This window comes from Sycon ciliatum, chromosome 2 (assembly GCF_964019385.1).
Source record: "Sycon ciliatum chromosome 2, ocSycCili1.1, whole genome shotgun sequence".
Classification (NCBI taxonomy): Eukaryota; Metazoa; Porifera; class Calcarea; order Leucosolenida; family Sycettidae; genus Sycon; species Sycon ciliatum.
This window is the reverse complement of record NC_088644.1, coordinates 38,755,149-38,761,257: the sequence shown is the minus strand read 5'-3', so window position 1 is coordinate 38,761,257 and position 6,109 is coordinate 38,755,149.

The following is a 6,109-nucleotide window of genomic DNA, read 5'->3' as shown; positions in this document are numbered from 1 at the left end:
CAACAACAACAGCACGGCTGGAAAAACCGCTCCCAGGCAGGACTTGAACCAGGTACGTCTCGTATCTCAATCATGGTCACTGTGCCTGCGTGGTCACTACTTGATCGGATTTCAGTCTTAGTGAATCGATGTGCCCTGCAGGCCTGCTGCTGTAACCCGTACCAGGCAGCCCTGGCCTTGGATGATAATCAATCATGATAATGCCGGCAGTAAAATTGGCAGAATGCGGTACCTTTTCTGGTCTGTTTCATGCATGTTTGGTATGTGGATAAAGAAATGGAGCAGAATTCAAGGAAGTGCCTACCATAAGGTTTGCATGGTTCTGCCAATTTCACTGCTTTTTCGAGCAGAATCTGCCAATGATTTTTAGAGCATTATCCACCATTCATTGCATGGGCTGGCACCAGTTCACCCACCATGCGTCCATGGATCACCATGTTCAAATCCTAGTGTTCGCAGTTCACAGGTCAAGGCCAGGGGATTCGTATACCCGGGTACATGTACAATCATGTACATGATGTATATACGACTCCCTGGTCAAGGCCATGGCCCGGGCTGCACAGTGCACACTGGCATTCACAAGGCCAAGGGGCTGCACACTGGCATTCACCGGCTTTACGTGATCGGATTTCAATTTTTGTGCAGGCAGCAAGCCGACACTCGTACTCGTACAATCATGTAGAATGTAGATCTACTCCACGGTTGCATTTCACACAAAGGCATGCTCGTAGTGGCAATGCAGGTACATGTACACCTTGGCGTGTAACCATGGTAGCGCTCGAACCATTGGCAGATTCTGCTCGAAAGCAGTGAAATAGTAAGTGGCAGAACCATACGAAGAGTAATTCATTTTGTGGAAGCCATCTTCATTAGCTCCAGTCAGTCAATAGTAATCAAATAGTAGTGGTAGATTCTTCTTGAGACCAGACGGGACCACACGACGCTTGCAGACACCAGCAGCCACACTCCACAACAGCTACATTGTACATGTACATGTAGAAGTTGCTTCTTGCAAGCCTTGTTTCGTTCCAATATGATGGCGGGAACTCATCAGAGGAGAGGCAGATATGGAATGAGAGCACATGAGTTCCCGTCATCATCATGGAACGAAACAAGGCTTCTAAGAAGCAACTTCTAGCTGTCGTGGAGTGTGGCTGGTGAAATTGTCGTGCTGGTGTCTGCAAGCGTCGTGTGGTCTCGTCTGGGCAAAAAATCTACCACTACGTAGCTACATGTACATATAAACGAAGATTATTATTATGATTAATTTTAGAAAAGAGAGGTTGGTGCGACTTCGGCGATAGTAGGGGAAGAGTCTGTTGCTCCCTACATGGGAGCTCGCGGTTTTCCTGGCTGAGGAAGATTGTGCTTGAAGAGCACCACTTATATAGTGCTCTCCAGGCACAAACATCACCAGGGACACAAACTTACAGAGACGCTCCGTTTCCAGCGCGACAAATACCTTGTGAACACCAGATAGCAGCGTGAGTCAGTGTTGCTCATGGAGGTGCTGAACAAGCGCTGAGGACTGTTGGCCATTCACAACGTTGTTGCCTCCAAACCATCTAATTCGCAAGCCCGCGCTGGGGACAACAATGTGAAGAAGAGGTTGAGCACTATCTTAGTGGTGCTCTTCAGGCATAATCTTCCTCAGCCTACTCAAGCTCAACTGATGAGGGGTGAATTCCCCGAAACACTGTGTATTGAGCAGGGAGTGGTGCTTTCTTGCAGGTTTGCCGAGTGGACGGTTCGATGGACTTCTCGTGTGCTCTGGATGGCAGTCGTGAGTCAGTCAAGTCGGCAGGAAAACCGCGAGCTTCCATGTAGGGAGCAACACACTCTTCCCATAGAAAAGAGAGGACCATAAATTTACAAGTTATCCGTTTTGTCCAATACTAACGATTATAAGCAGGATACTGTTGAGTCAAAATGTGCAACAATTACCTCCCAAGATGGGTGGTCGTTGTTTCGCGTTTTCGAAGTGAGCCGTGGCCGTCCTATGCTGTGGTCCTTAGTCCTTCATCATCATCTTGTCATAGCCAACATTCTTATTTCGCTATGATGTTTAGCTTGTTTTCGTCTAGAGTGCGCTCACCTTCCGCTTCCTTACGTTTCTTCATAACTTGAACCTTCCAAGTTGGAAGGCTGGTGCACGCCAGACGTGATGCAGCTGAGCATCAGGTCATTGAATGTCATTATCACATCACTCAGTTTTGTGCTAATTGTTGCACATTTTGAATCAACAGTATCCTGCTTAGAATCGTTAGTGTTGGACAAAACGGATAATTTGTAAACCTATGGTCCTCTTTTTTTTTTAATTTTAATCCTAGGCTCTCCATCCGAGTTTAATCTGCACACCTAATGAGCCGTCGACCGCGTCAGCATCTGTACGACGAAACGTATGTCGTGCGACAATACTTGTTATTGCCGTTTGTTAGTCCATCACAAGTTCTATTCCACACGCAGTATAATTTAGGCACCCAGGATGGCAGAGGTCGTATCTGTTCACAGGGGAGACAGATGAATCCAGGGACATACCACCCTGGGGCCTAATAATTTCAACTCCGAGCAGAGTGCAACTTTGTCTAATGGTTGTTGTTTATTTTAGAACAAAGAGGAAGACGTGTTTCATGCGCATGCGTATACATGTAATTAGTGAGTGAGCTAACGTCATGCAGCGAGGTCGCTACAATAGTACGAAGAGATTGTGCCGTCCGGTCTGTCTTGCTTCGTGATCGCGTAACTAACGTGTTACTTCCCCTCTTTTGCTTATCTCTGATAACATGAGCCTCCCAAGTTGGGTGGTCGTTGTTTCGCGTTTTATTTATTTTATTTTATTTATTTCTGCACTTCGTAGCATGTCAAGACAGCCAATGGAAAAATTTCGAAGTGAGCCGTGGCCGTCCTATGCTGTGGTCCTTCGCCCTGCATCATCATCTTGTCATCTTGTCATAACTAACATTCTTATTTCGCTATGATGTTTAGCTTGTTGTCGTCTAGAGTGCGCTCACCTTATAAGCCAAACAACAACAACAACCTTCCCCTTTCTTACGTTACTTCATAGCTTAGAACCTTCGAAGTTGGAAGGCTGTTGGTTTGCGCATTCCAGACGTGATGCAGCTTAGCATCACTTCGTTGAATGTCATTATCACATCGGTCAGTTTTGTGCTAATTGTTGCACATTTTCACTCAACAGTATCCTGCTTATAATCGTTAGTGTTGGACAAAACGGATAACTTGTAAACGTATGGTCCTGTCTTTATTCATCTTAATCCTAGGCTCTCCATCCAAGTTTTATTATTTTTATGGCAGAATATTCCTCGAATTATGCTCCTCGTAGATGTCTACTTGTCCATAATATACGGTGCCAAACACGCATGAAAACACATCAGAACTCGTATCAACTTCTGCCAGTTTTCGGCCGGCATTATCCACCGATGGTTATCACATATGCCGCGGCCGAAAATGCGGCAGAAGTTGCATACGACTTTTGATGGTAGTTTTCATGCAGTGTTTGGCCCGTATATTATGGACAAGTAGAATTAGAGGAGCATAATTCGAGGAATTGGCCCCATAAGGTTTGTATGGTTCTGCCGATTTCACTGCTTTTCGAGCAGAATCTGCCAACGCATATGGCCGATTGGTTTGCAGGCCTGCCTGCGAATCATGAGGTCCCGAGTTCAAGACCCGCGCTGGTAGCAGGGAGCGTGTAAAAAAGACTTTTACGCGTGCTGAACTGCGCCGACACCCACGGTCAACTGGGTACTCACAGCTCGGAGTGAGAATAACAAGGATGCAGTTTACAGGGTTATGGGCCGTTACACGCCCGATTGGTTGAGAGACTAACCTCCTCTCCCCTGACTCACTTGTGAGGTCTGCATTCGCCACTAAGGTTAATAGGCATAGTGGTGGCCTGCGGATGCGAAGGCTAGTTTGTGTGTTTCTGAACATTCAAGCGATGCCGACGCGGATCCCGCGAATATTATTATAATTATTATTATTATCTGCCACCTTTTGGAGCATTATCCGTACACCCCTAATCACTGCTCATTGGCCCTAGCGGATAATGGTCCAAACCTGGCAGAATCTGCTCGAAAAGGAGGGAAATTGGTAGAACGTACAAACCTTATGGCAGGCACTTCCTTGAATTCTGCTGAATTCTGCTCCATATCCACATGCCAAACGTGCGTGAAACATAGCAGGACATGTACCAAACTCTGTTGTTTTCTGCCGGCAGTATCCGCCATCGGCTGCTGCCTATCAGGTAGCAATTTCAACGCTTCGGCCATCATGACCCTCAACATCAGGAAAGATGTGGATATGGGAAAGCCCAGCTCTACGACTTTTAGTAGTAATAGGTTTTTCATTTGACTGGACGGACCACACGACGCTTGCAGACGACGGCACGAACAGTTCACCAGCCACACTCCACGATAGCAAGTAGTGCTACTCCTGACAAGTCTTGTTTCGTTCCATAACTACGACGGGGACTCATCAGAGGAGGAAGCAGTCCTGTTGTTGAATGTTGTTGTTGTTCGTTTATTTAGAGGCGAAGAACAAACAGGCAAATCTGCCTAATTACAAGATATGAAGAATGAAGGGTTAATTCTCTTTTATACGGAAGATACTGGCGCAAGGTGTGATCACTCAACTAACTCACATATGTGACAAATTAACACACAAAGTAATGGTGCAGAATGGAGGTGTTATGAAGCCTACCAGACACAACTATCAAGAGTGCTAAGTCAATTACAAGGAGAAGGAGAGGTACATACGAATAGGTTGCACTAGTTTACACGTCACAAAGAGTACTAGGGTGGTGACAAAGATAGGCGAAAAGTAGACGCCAAGTGAAAGCCAACAAATCATCAAGGACGTCGAACAAGCGTGAGCTGTGAACTGTGGTGCGACAAACACAGAAACACCTCAGTGCAGAATCTTTTGCGCTCTGTTTCTTTCTTTTCTTCTTTCCTTTTTGCTTCTTTTGGTGGTCCCTTTCTCGCTGATCCAGTGCCTGCACGCTTCTCTGCCTGGCAAAAGCTCTGATTCACCTTCAAACTCTTGCCCCCCATGCAAGCAACGCAGCTGGTGATCCATCGGCATCGGCATCGCATTCCTAAACTAATCTGGTACTCACTCACCCTCCTCAATCATTCCCCTCTCTCTCTCCGACCTCTCTCTCTCTCCGATCTCTCTCTCTCCGATCTCTCTCTCTCTCCGATCTCTCTCTCCCATTCTCTGTCTCTCTCTCTCTCTCTCTGTCTCTCTCTCTCTCTGTCTCTGTCTCTCTCTGTCTCTCTCTCTGTCTCTGTCTCTGTCTCTGTCTCTGTCTCTGTCTCTGTCTCTGTCTCTGTCTCTGTCTCTCTCTCTCTCTCTCTGTCTCTCTCTCTCTCTCTCTCTCTCTCTCTCTCTCTCTCTCTCTCTCTCTCTCTCTCTCTCCGATCTCTCTCTCCGATCTCTCTCTCCGATCTCTCTCTCTCCGATCTCTCTCTCTCCCCCATTACTCTGCCTCTCCTTCTCTCTGTCTCTCTCTTTCTCTGTCTCTCCCTCTCTCTCTGTCTCTCTGTCTCTCTCTCTCTCTCTCCGATCTTTCTCTCTCCGATCTCTCTCTCTCCGATCTCTCTCTCTCTCTCTCTCTCTCTCTCTCTCTCCCATTACTCTGCCTCTCCCTCTCTCAGTCTCTCTCTTTCTCTGTCTCTGTCTCTCCCTCTCTCTCTGTCTCTCTCTCTCTCTCTCTCTCTCTCTCTCTCTCTCTCTCTCGCTCTCTCTCTCTCTCTCTCTCTCTCTCTCTCTCTCTCTCTCTCTCTCTCTCTCTCTCTCTCTCTCTATCCTCTACTATCTCTCTCTCTCTCTCTCTCTCTCTTTCTCTGTCTCTCTCTGTCTCTGTCTTTCTTTCTGTCTCTCTCTCTGTCTCTCTGTCACTCTCCTCTCTCGGATCTCTCTCTCCGATCTCTCTCCGATCTCTCTCTCTCTCTCTCTCTCTCTCTCTCTCTCTCTCTCTCTCTCTCTCTCTCTCTCTCTCTCTCTCTCTCTCTCTCTCTCTCTCTCTCTCTTTCTCTCTCTAATTCCTCTCTCTCTCCATCGTTCTCTGGCTCTCAGGCTCTCACTC